Source organism: Schistocerca americana, chromosome 9 (assembly GCF_021461395.2).
Source record: "Schistocerca americana isolate TAMUIC-IGC-003095 chromosome 9, iqSchAmer2.1, whole genome shotgun sequence".
NCBI classification, from domain to species: Eukaryota; Metazoa; Arthropoda; class Insecta; order Orthoptera; family Acrididae; genus Schistocerca; species Schistocerca americana.
In genome coordinates, this window is record NC_060127.1 from 155,964,454 (window position 1) to 155,978,369 (window position 13,916).

Below are 13,916 nucleotides of genomic sequence, written 5' to 3' on the forward strand. Positions count from 1 at the left end.
AATGCCTTTGGTACTGCTGCCCATAAAATTCTGCTAAAAAAAAAAGAAAAAAGTCTTGGGTATTAGGAGTAAGGGGGCGTGCTAATGACTAGTTTCAATTATATTTGAAAAACAGGATACAAAGGGTAGATGTCACACAGGCTTCAAAGCAAAAAAAATTAGTGAAACAATGATCAGACCCCAGATATATTAGCATATGAGTCCCTTAGTGCAGTATCTTGGGACCAATATTGCTTCTGATATACAGGGTGATCAAAACATCAGTATAAAATTGAAAACTTAATAATCCACAGAATAATGTAGATAGAGAGGTAAAAGTTGACACGCCTGCTTGGAATGACATAGGGTTTTATTAGAACCAAAACAAAACAAACAAAGTTCACAAGATGTCAGACAGATGGCGCTGGACAGCAAAACTGCTACCATGACAGGTGAGAGGAACACTGATATGTTACAGAGTCGCATCATCCCCAGGCTGGCTGATAAACACCTGCTGGAACGTACGATGTTTGTGCAGGATGGCGCTCCACCCCATATTGCTAGACGCGTGAAAGATCTCTTGCGCGCGTCGTTTGGTGATGATCGTGTGCTCAGCCGCCACATTGGTCATGCTTGGCCTCCCAGGTCCCCAGAACTCAGTCCGTGCGATTATTGGCTTTGGGGTTACTGAAAGTCGCAAGTGTATCGTGAACGACCGACATCTCTAGGGATGCTGAAAGACAACATCCGACGCCAATGCCTCACCATAACTCCGGACATGCTTTACAGTGCTGTGCACAACATTATTCCTCGACTACAGCTATTGTTGAGGAATGATGGTGGACATATTGAGCATTTCCTGTAAAGAGGATCATCTGTGCTTTGTCTTACTTTGTTATGCTAATTATTGCTATTCTGATCAGATGAAGCGCCATCTGTCGGACATTTTTTGAACGTTTGTATTTTTTGGTTCTAATAAAACCCTATGTCATTCCAAGCATGTGTGTCAATTTTTACCTCTCTATCTACATTATTCTGTGGATTATTAAGTTTTCAAATTTATACTGACTTTTTGATCACCCGGTACATCAATGAATTTCCAGACAGTGTTTGATATGGGCAAAAATTCTTTTTCCTGATGACAGCAACATTGTAAACACGGAGCTCTTACAAAGCATTGACATGTTCCACATCCACGAGGATCTTCTCAGCACGGATCTATGGAACAAAAAACTAATCTAATCTAATCAAAAGAGAGGACGCCTACTTGTCGACACAGAATTTGTTCAAATTTATGGTACGTGTTGTGCGTGGTGAGACAAGAAAGTGCCCCAAGTGGAAACTCCAAATGGCCAAGCATTTAGGAAATAAATGGAATTTTGATATGGATCTATCACCATGTGCACCTTATCAATTGCCCCTGTGACAGTGTCTTTAGGAAGTGGTGTTTGGATCAACAATAAGAGATCGGATTCGCATTGAAAAGGTCGCAGGTGTGACGCCGCCTGGTGGCAAATATTTTTATGCTCCATGGCAATGCGTACTCAACTGACATCACAATTAACATCATCATATACAGACATATGATGAAATGCGGGACAGCGAACATTTACAAAGGGATTGTAGTTTACGTGTACACAGGAACATCAATTTACATACATGATGTTCCCGTGTATGTGTTAACTACAAACCCTTTTTAAATGTTTGCAGTCCCACATTTTGTCCTATACCTATACTTCTTTGTGCTTATATAAATAAATAAAATAACCTATATGATGATGTTAACTGTGATGTCAGTAGTGTATGCATTGTTGAGGAGCACAAAAATATATGCCCCCTGGCAGAGTTGAACCTGCAACCTTTTCATTGCAAATCCGATCTGATCGTGCTGAGCCAAACACTGCTTCCTAAACACGGTGTCATAGGGAGAATTGATAAGGTGTGCACGCTGATAGGTCCATATCAAAATTCCTTTTATTTCCTAAATGCTTGACCATCTGGAGTTTCCACTTGGAACACTTTCTTGCCTCACTACACCCTATATGTAACGTGAATTTGGACGAATTCGGCGATGATGAGTAGGCATCCTCTCCTTTTTAGTAAAGAAAGCCAGTGAAACCCCAAAGGTTGTATATGGTTTGTCATCATGCAACACATTTACAATGAACATAAACAAAGCAGACATGCTTAAAGAGTGAAAACAATTCTGTAAAATTAGACAAGAGAGAAAATTTCATAGCTTGTATAACAAACAGAAATTTTTATGAATTGATATTGACTGTCACCTGAAGAGGAATAAACATACAAACACACTAACAAGCAAAGAATACATCATCAGCATGCTGTTATGCCCTTAGAGTTCTGCCATCCGTATGTAACAGATAATTGGTGTATAGTAATATACTATTGCTACATACACTCGATCGTTAGCTGTGGATTTATTTTTTGGTGATCCCGTACACAAAGACATGGGCACAGTACTCAAACTACAGAAAAGGCTGTTAGAATAATTACTAAAAATAGTAACTGAGCTCCCTCTAAAGAACTGTTTAAAAAGCTGGGGATTCTAACTTCATGATCTGATTATATCTACCAAACTGTCGTGCACATCAAGAGTAAAATAGCAAGTACCTTACTAACACCAGTGGGCTATACATCATCATCCAACAGGAGCCAGACTAAACTTACATTTACGAAGAGTAACCAATCGAAGATCACCAAACAGTGATTCTTCTACAAGGGAATAAAATTACAGAAGAAATTGCCCAAGGAGCTTAAAGAGACAAGTTGGTGAAACCATATCTCTAAAATAATTCATACTGTAAAGTAAAGCATCTCTCTTTTTTTTTTTTGGCTGGGGAGGGGGGTTTACAAAGGTTAGGGGATGCTTATAAATTAAAATATTTAATAGTAAACTGTCGCATTTGATGAACGTTACTGTTCTTTTAAAATGTATACTTTAGCTTTGTGTGATACCTCACAATAGTTATATTTCTTAATATGTAAATTGTACATTACTCATGACAACATCGATTGCATGTAAATGCTTAAAGATGGATAAATAAATAAAAATATATAAATATTAAAAAATACTATGTAGAGAATTTTGCACCTGAATTTTCTTGTACACATTTCACCCCAGCTTTAACAATGTCATTAAGAAGCCTTGAATTTTAGGTATTGAAAGAGGTCTTCATAGATGTGTCGTCTGATGCACATGTCAAACACAGCTATTTCACAGTAAATATTACAGATGTACATGCGCACCAGATATTTTCTATTTGTTATCTTATCGTCTAATGTATTTACCAAATATTTTATAGATATAACTTCTAATACTCTTGTTTGATCTGTAAACATATCTGTCTGGTATTCCTTTTCTTTATTAGTGAATGCCATGAACATTTTCTTTATTAGATTCATGATGAAGTGATTCTTGGTGTTCATATGTGATCTACTAAACCACTTAACAAGGGCAGAAGCAATGCTTTTTGCAGATGGTACAAGCTTACCAAATGTTCAAGTGAAGTTGATTAAAAAAAAAAAAAAAATTACAGATGGTCACTGTACCAGTAGGTGAGGTAGGGAAATGGTTAAGGGACATACGTTTAGTTGTCAGTGAGAAGAAGTCCGTCCCTGGTAGCTGAGTGGTCAGTGTGACAGAATGTCACTCCTAAGGGCCCGGATTCGATTCCCAGCTGGGTCGGAGATTTTCTCCGCTCAGGGAACGGGTGTTGTGTTATCCTAATCATCATCATTTCATCCCCATCGACGTGCAAGTCGCCAAAGTGGCGTCAAATTGAAAGACTTGCACCTGGTGAACGGTCTACCCGACGGGAGGCCCTACTCACACGACATTTTTAGTGAGAAGAAAACCACGTGGATGACATCCAAGCTCATAAAAGTGCAGTAAAGTTAGGAATTTAATTCATGAACAAATGTCTTGTGCAAAATTTTTAGATCTGTGGTTAAGATGGGAGAAGCATGTAGAGTTGGTAAATTAAGAACTTTGTAAATAATGTTTTATATTAAGAAAGCTCAGAGACCACAGCAGTACTGAAACAGTGCTACGTGCCTGTTACTCATATATATGTAGCCTGCTAAGGTATGGAATAATATTCTGGGGTAATACAAGTGTCCCAAAAAATTCTTTCAGGCTGCAAAAGGGAGTCATATGGATAATCAAAAGTGTTGTACATAGGGAGCTGCATAGGGAAATATTTAAGAAATTAAAAATCATGACTCTTTCTGCTTCATAAATGTATTATGAATCTGTATCCTTTCTAAAATTGCATCAAAATTCTCTACACTAAACACAGAACTTCGTAGCTATGAAGCCAGGATTAGGTATGATTTTCATAGAGATACTCATACAAAAAAAAAAAAAATTTACCGTAGCTTCCAAAAATTCCGTTCAGTGCTCTGCCTAAAACAATCAAAGAAGTAGAAAAATGCATACTTTTGCCTAAAGAGGAATTAAGGAAGATGATGTTAACACAAAGTTTCTGTAGCAATGCTGAATATTTTAAGTGCCAACATAGGTATAGTTTGTTTAATAGGATTATTCCGATAAGCTATTTCTCCTGTTGCTCAAACTGAAACTCAGTCTGTAATTTAATAAATGAAATATTTGTATTCTTTTAAATATTTGAAGCTACAAATTGTAAACTCTCTCTCTCTCTCTCCCCTCCCTCTCGCTCGCTCCCTCCCTCCCTTGAAATTCAGCGTTATTTGTTGAGATAAATGGACTTCTTTTATGTGTTTCCTGGATTTTTCTACATTTACTTACATTATTCCAGCAGCATATAGCATTCATTTGCACTGACTTCAATATTGTTTATAAAGATCTGTACCAGAAGTAGATGAAGTACAGGTCCCTCTGATATATCATGCTTAAAGACCCTGATTTCAGATCTGAACCCAGACTCGGTAGTCACGCACTAGCTTCTGTTGCAAAGCATATGATTTTATCCATAGCACTGCATGTCCATGTATGGCTTTCATGTTTTTCATTTAGAGTTGTGTGGATGATCGTATCAAAAGAATTTTGGCCAACCCAGAAACATAGCAAATACTGAGTTTGATTTGTCTAATGCTTCTGTAACAGACACTGTTGGGGTGGAGGTAGCAGTTTCTGTATATTTATGTTTTTGGAAGCCGTATTGCACTGGAATCAATGTGCTGTGTTTCTCTAGGAAGTTGACCAATTTACTATGCATAAGCATCTCTAGTATTTTTGGAAAATTAAATATTAAAGTGACTGGCCTGTAGTTATGTGGGCCAACTTCATCATTTTTCTTGTGTATCGGCACTACTTTGCTTGTTTTTAATTTTTCTGGAGTTACTTCTTCTCTGAATGAGCAGACTACTATATCCCAAAGAGGTTCAGTTCTATATCTGCATCCATACTCTGCAAACCACCATGAAATACATGGCATAGGATACTTCTCGTTCTACCAGTTAATTGACATATTTTCTCTTTCATTCACATATGGAATTGCAGGAAGAATGATTGCTTAAAGGTCTCTGTGCCTGCTTTAATTAGACTGATCTTGACTTTGTGATACTTATAGAAGCTATACATATTGGGTTATAGTATATTCCTAGATACATCACTTTAAGTTAATTATTGAAACTTTCTAAGTAAGATTTCATGGCATAGTTTACATCTGTCTTCAAGCATTTACCAGTTCAGTTCTTTCTCTGTGACACTCTCCCATTGGTCAAACAAACCTGTTACCATTCATAAGGAAGGAAGGAGGGAAGATTAGAGTTTAATGCCCTGTCAACAGTGAGGTTGTTAGAGACAAGATGGGGGCCATTCGTACTGCCCTTCTCTCTTACTCACATCCTTTATTAGATAATTTGATATTTCATCATCTCCTGCAGGCTCTTTGGATTTTCAAGAAAGTGTAAAGAATTCTTGGTTAATTTTCTGTGTCAAATTTAGATAAAAATCCCAATCTTTTACCGACTGCCTCTCTCATCGTTGTCAGGGGTAAGTCTGACTGTCATGAAACTGGCAAGGCCCAGAGGATGACATCTGATTGGCTAGATTATGTCACAGAGATTGCGACTGCTGAGGTGGTGCACCCTACCTCCATATGGTTCATTTCTGCTCACTGTTCACCATCGCTTGTAGTGCCACCCTTTGTTACAGGTAGTACTGTGTTACAGGTACTGTGTGAAGTTTTATCTGTGATATTTCTTTACTGATTGCATGCTACCACGCATTGTGATGTGCATAGCCAATGTCTACTGAAGTTGTTATCATGTACTGTAATTTCTACTGATTCACTAGTCACACAGTTCCTGTAGTTCAAAGCGTGAGCCAGAATTCTCATATGTTCAAACATAATCTTATGTTTATTTATAGACTGTTTTTGACCCCTCTGATTTTTCATTTTCTGTTCTTAAGATGATGTTGATATCCAACACAGTTATTGGAAACTGTTTGTATAGACTGCACTACATGGCTGCCATACTCGAATATTGTAAATGCCCAGTACTCTCAGGCTGAGATTATGTTTAACAATTTTCAATATTTCTTTAATTTTTCTGGATGGCCAGAAGACTGGTCTGATTTCTTGCCATTTTAAGACTCTTCCTATCTTATTTGTTGTTGCACTGCAGAATGGAATCCATGCTGTGTGTTGGTTTGTTTATTTACTTTATTTAGTCCCTGTAGTGCGATGTACAAGGTGATACTAGACTTATCTCTAGTCATTACTACAAGGGACAGTTTTCAAGGTTATATATGACTCTAACTGTTGTACTTTACAAAAGTTACAGATCTATACATTTATGGTAGTTCAGGTATTCACTTACTGGATAGAAACTGTGGTACTGTAGATATTCTCTAACAGATCTTTCAAAAGCATTGACAACTAGCATACATTTTATATCATTTGGCACCATGTTGAATGGTTGTATTCCCATATAGCATCAAATAGAATTATTTTTGTTTGGTTCTCCTGCCTTAGTTGAATGGCATCACTTCTCGATTTCCTCGACAGAGTTGGCATAATATCGCAGACCGAATACTTGTTACTTCGAAACACTGACACCAGATGGTAAATTTCAGAGTTGAAGTGGTTCTTGTCCAATAGTTCTAGTCTGAGTATTTGGGTGTTCGGCATAGCTCTCTTCTGAGTTGAGAGAAACTGTGCCCACTGAGATATAAATCCATAATAATATCATTCATTAGTTTTAGATGTACAGAATGGCCCAGCTATCCATCTGCTTTCAGTCTGACAAACACACCTAAGAAAGGAAGCTTCTCATCCTACTCTGTCTTTGCTGTAAGTCTGATTTTTGGATGTATACTACTCATATGGCTGATGAACTGCTGTGCATCACTTCCACAGGACCATATTGATAATGTATCATCAAAATATCTCAAGAAGTAGGTTGCGTGGATGGATAGGACCAGGGGGTACTGCTCAGCACTTGTTATTTGAAAATCTCCACCAAAAAATTAGCTACGGTTGATGACAGTGATGAATCCATGGCTGTTTCTCTGGTATCTCAGCTTCGTGACTTTGAAAGCCTGCCAGAAAGCAAGAAACTCGACCTTGGGCACTAGGCCATCTTATAAGTTCTTCTGTACAATGACATGGGATACTGTCAAAGGTCCTCAAGAAACTGGTATACAGGAGAATTGTTAATCAGCTGAACAGCCATTACATTCTCCGCCAATGTCAGTTTGGTTTCCGGTGAGGCCTATAAATCGATGACACTATTTTCTCTTTCACTGAACATATTCTCAAATCTCTTAACAGAAAATTGGCACCAATTGGAATCCTATGTGACCTATCCAAAGCTTTTGACTGTGTCAACCATGAAATTCTGCTAAATAAAGCATATTTCTGTGGGTTAAGTGGAATAATGGGAACATGGATTAAATCCTACCTTACAAATAGGAAACAAAGGATAATAATTACTGGCAATAGTGGAATTACAGCTTTATCCAGGTGGGGCACAGTCAACACTGGAGTGACTCAAGGCTCGGTACTGGACCCTTACTGTTTCTTATATTTATAAATGACCTCCCACATTGCACCACGTCAGTGAGCAAGTTCCCCCTATTTATTGATGATACTTCTCTTCTACTTGACAAAGCAACAGGGAACGACCATGAACATCTGCGAACAATGCATTTGATGACATTCTGAAATGGTTTAACTGTAATGGACTCTAAAGTATAAAAAAAATCTCATTATGTACAGTTTCACATGCCACATAAAGAATCAGGGGTTATAAATATAGAATGTAATGGACAACAAATAAAGCAAGTCAACACAGCTGGGTGTGTACATAGACTGCAAGCTAAATTGGTCCAAACATATCCTAGATCTAGAAAAAAGGCTACATTCTGCAACATTTGCCTTCGGCATAATTGCATCAATCACACATAAGGATGCCATAATAGCTGCTTATTTTGGATATTTCTATGCACTTTTGGCTTACAGAATCATCTTTTGGGGCAATCAGCCCTTGGCAAAAAAGTTTTTATTGCTCAGAAGAGAGCTATACGTATCATGAGTGGTGTGCAACCAAGGCACTCATGCAGGAATCTGTTTAGGGAATGACAGTTATTTACAATGATATCTCAGTACATATACTCCCTTGTATGTTTCATTAATAAAAAACCACTCTCTTCAAAACAAATAATGAATATCATAGTCACAACACAAGGTCGAAAGAGGACTTTCATAGTAACCAGTCAAACTATACCCTTGTACTGAAAGGAGTAAATTATACAGGCATCAAAATTTGCAATGCTCTACCCGGTGTCATCAAAAGTCTTGCACCTGAAACACCAAAGTTCAAGAACAAGCTGAAGGAATGGCTAATACAAAAGTCATTCTATTAAATTAGTGAATTTTCTAGTACATAGGGGCAAGTTTTCATTATACAGCCAAGTTAGCTGTGCAATGTAAGCATAGTAGTAGTAGTAGTAGTAGTAGTAGTAGTTTATTCATCCAGAGACAATTTACATTGCATGGATTTCGTCAAAAAATACATAGTATATATATACACACACATATAGGGTGCACAATACTATACAAAATACAGATGTGCATAGTAGACTACATAACATCAGACCACATTGAAATAGCATGTACAACTTTGATTATTTACATTGATGTATGAGAAAGACTTTTTACATGGAATACACAGTTGATATTTGGATATAACACATACAATTCTAGCAACTGGAATCACTCAATAGAGGAAAGTCCACTGGACCTGACGGGATACCAATTCGATTCTACACAGAGTACGCGAAAGAACTTGCCCCCTTCTAACAGCCGTGTACCGCAAGTCTCTAGAGGAACGGAGGGTTCCAAATGATTGGAAAAGAGCACAGGTAGTCCCAGTCTTCAAGAAGGGTCATCGAGCAGTTGCGCAAAACTATAGACCTATATCTCTGACGTCGACCTGTTGTAGAATTTTAGAACATGTTTTTTGCTCGAGTATCATGTCGTTTCTGGAAACCCAGAATCTACTATGTAGGAATCAACATGGATTCCGGAAACAGCGATCGTGTGAGACCCAACTCGCTTTATTTGTTCATGAGACCCAGAAAATATTAGATACAGGCTCCCAGGTAGATGCTATTTTTCTTGACTTCCGGAAGGCGTTCGATACAGTTCCGCACTGTCGCCTGATAAACAAAGTAAGAGCCTACGGAATATCAGACCAGCTGTGTGGCTGGATTGAAGAGTTTTTAGCAAACAGAACACAGCATGTTGTTATCAATGGAGAGACGTCTACAGACGTTAAAGTAACCTCTGGCGTGCCACAGGGGAGTGTTATGGGACCATTGCTTTTCACAATATATATAAATGACCTAGTAGATAGTGTCGGAAGTTCCATGCGGCTTTTCGCGGATGATGCTGTAGTATACAGAGAAGTTGCAGCATTAGAAAATTGTAGCGAAATGCAGGAAGATCTGCAGCGGATAGGCACTTGGTGCAGGGAGTGGCAACTGTCCCTTAACATAGACAAATGTAATGTATTGCGAATACATAGAAAGAAGGATCCTTTATAGTATGATTATATGATTGCGGAACAAACACTGGTAGCAGTTACTTCTGTAAAATATCTGGGAGTATGCGTGCGGAACGATTTGAAGTGGAACGATCATATAAAATTAATTGTTGGTAAGGCGGGTACCAGGTTGATATTCATTGGGAGAGTGCTTAGAAAATGTAGTCCATCAACAAAGGAGGTGGCTTACGAAACTCTCGTTCGACCTATACTTGAGTATTGCTCTTCAATGTGGGATCCGTACCAGATCGGTTTGACGGAGGAGATAGAGAAGATCCAAAGAAGAGCGGCGCGTTTCGTCACAGGGTTATTTGGTAACCGTGATAGCGTTACGGAGATGTTTAATAAACTCAAGTGGCAGACTCTGCAAGAGAGGCGCTCTGCATCGCGGTGTAGATTGCTGTCCAGGTTTCGAGAGGGTGCGTTTCTGGATGAGGTATCGAATATATTGCTTACCGCTACTTATACCTCCCGAGGAGATCACGAATGTAAAATTAGAGAGATTAGAGCGCGCACGGAGGCTTTCAGACAGTCGTTCTTCCCGCGAACCATACGCGACTGGAACAGGAAAGGGAGGTAATGACAGTGGCACGTAAAATGCCCTCCGCCACACACCTTTGGGTGGCTTGCGGAGTATAAATGTAGATGTAGATGTAGATATTATTTATTTAGATCATATCAACAGTCAGATAAAAATTACTGTTGGCACAGAGTACATAAATATAATTGTTTAGTATGAAGCTATTCCATGTATTCTTTTACACTATAATAGCAGTTGGTCATTAAAAATTTGAATACTGCTTCTTCAAATGAAGACAATTGTTTTATTTCTTTTATCTTTACTGGTAGTTTGTTATACAATCTGCTTCCTTGTATGTTTGTTTGTTTCTGCGCCAAAGCCTTGTTAACTCTTTTCATATGAATGTCATTGCACTTTCTTGTGTTGTAAGTATGTAGATCCGAGTTGGATTGGAAATTGTTAATATTTCGTTTTACATTAATTACGCTTTTCTGTATATAGAGGCACAGTAGGGGTAGAATATTCAGCTGTTTAAATAATTGCTTTGAAGGAGTTAGCCTTGAACTATTGGTAATTATTCTAACAGCTCGTTTTTGTAGAGTGAAGATGGTTTTGAGATTTTTCTTACTATGACCCCAGAAGATGAGGCCATAGGTAATAGCAGAATGTATATAAGCAAAGTAAACAGCTCTGCTACATTCCCTACTACATACAAAGCTAATAACGCGTAAAGCAAAGCAAGCAGAGCTTAACTTATGCGAGAGATACAGGATATGGGATTTCCAGTCTAAATTTTCATCTATATGTACACCTAAGATTTTTATGGTAGCAACTCTCACAATTTCTTTATTTTGTATTCTGAGATCTAGATCAGAGTGTGACTTTGCATTCCTGTAATGGATATAATTAGTTTTAGAGATATTTATGGTTAATTTGTTCACTTCAAACCAATTTTGCAAATATTCTATAACTCTGGTTGCAGATGTTGGCAATACCCGGTTTATGTCAGTTACTACAATGTTTGTGTCATCCGCAAACAGGGTTATATGAGTACCATTTACTGGAATCTTGATATCATTTATGTAAAGAAGAAATAGGAGAGGTCCTAGAACACTCCCCTGCGGTACCCCTATTGGCACAGTCTGAATATCCGATCTGTAAACAATACTTTGGTTTTTACTGTTTGCTGTTGCAATTTCTACTACCTGTTTCCTGTTATGGAGATATGACTGAAACCATTTTTTAGCTACTCCTCGTATACCGACATATTCTAATTTTTCTAGCAGGATATCATGTTGGACAGTATCGAATGCCTTTGAGTGGTCCAAATTTATTCCTATTGTACTGTTGTTCTTATCTAGCCCCGTTACAATATTTTCAATGAATTGGGTGATGGCTGACTCTGTACTCATTCCTTTGCGAAAGCCGTGTTGGTTTACAGACAATAGATTGAATTTCTCAAGGTAATTTGTAATTCTGTTTTTCATGACTGTCTCTATTACTTTTGAAAATACCGATAATAAAGCTATTGGTCTATAGTTTCCCACTTCATGTATATTGCCCTTCTTATACAATGGTTTTACTTTTGCAATTTTTAATCGTTGTGGAATGAAACTATTTGTTGCTGTAATGTTATATTGTTGCTCAAATACTTTGATATTGTTAATCTGAATGTGTACACGTAGGTGTTGATTCTGATGTATGTAATATGTTTTTATTTCTTATAGTGTACCATGTTGTTACAATGAGTTTTGTCATGAATTAACCATATTGTATGCTGCTGTATTGTTAACTCTGTAAAAATACTGACTCGTTCCATATCCTTGCAACTCCATCGCTGTCAGGATCAATGGGACTCACAATAAAATAAAATAAAAAATAATAATAATAAAATAATAATAGTGGAGTATTTACTTTGCTGTTTTGTTGAATCTCAGTCACAGTAGTCAGTAATTTTTATCTAAGAAATCCATCATAAAGACTTTGTAGCCATATCTTGGATTATAGTCTCTGAATGATTTTATTAGTTGTTGTTTTGTTACTGGTTCCAGCAATTTTGAATTAAATAGTTGCTCAAGTGCTCTGGGATACGTCACCCTGCCCCACCACCCCCGATGACTTTTTACTTTAAATTTGGTTCCTTTTTAAATTATGTCTGATATCTACCGAATTGTTGTGTTAGCAATTTTTGCTCCGTGTGTAACTGTGGTGTTCTAGTTTTCATTCACTTAATATTTCTGTTATTTGCATTCTTTCTACTAAGTCTTTCAGTGTTAATTATGTCCCATGCTGTTAGGCTTTTATGTTTTGATTTATTATGGCTCTGCTTATTTAAATGCCCTTTGCTTCTCTTATTAGTTGTCTGTACTTCTGCCAATCTATTACTGTGTCTCCCTATTCTTAGTTTGTCTGAAATCCTTCAGCCTAGTTCAGAGTTCAGTTATTTCTTTGATAATCCGTTCCCTATGGTGCCTGCTTTTTTTCTGACAAGCCATTCTGAGGAAAGTCATATCACACTTCTCATTTGTGCCTTCTGCTTGCACTGTTTCAGTTCAGCTTCCTTTTTACATGGAATTCCATGAGTGCAGTGTCACAAGTTCAATCTTTATAGTAAGGCTCATTTGGAAGCATTGTGTTAACAAATATGAAACGAAAAATATTAGCCACTAATGGCTCACCATGTGCATCAGGAGAGTGACAGAAAATGAGAGTCCGGGAGGTGCAGAGATCAACCATCTATTTGATGTATTTATTACACTTCACAAAATTGACATCAATGAAGTTCAAGAAATTTTCAAAACAAACCATTAATTTATACCATGAACACTAAAGAAAAAAAGCTACACACCACAGTGATCACAAAAGTTCACACCTTCTAGACTGATCACTAATATTTTGGGATATACAAACTGTGCAGGATGTTCAGCTAGGTATGCACTCTTAAAGAATGTGTATAGAACCATGGTGGTGTACTGGGTTAAAGAGAACTGATGGAATGTGATGGTATTCAACAAAATACGAAACTGTCACAGAGCTTATCATGATACTGGCTGTCCTTTAAGACGTAGCTGCATAGAGTGGTAATATGTTTTACACGTACAGAAAAAACAAATGCCCAGAGGCTGAATTTGTACAATGGTTCCATGTGATATTAACTGCAAATCACATACTTTTCAGGAGGAATAGTTTTCTCCAAAGAAGTATGATTTTTATACGTAGTCCAGGAATCAAGCAAAAGCAAGATATTCCGTCAAGCTATTCCCAAAACAGTGCTCAGACCATAGTTGTAATTCTCTTACACCCATTTTCCCACTCTTGTTTGCTGTGACGTAAATATTCCCTACTGCTTTTCTGACTAGCA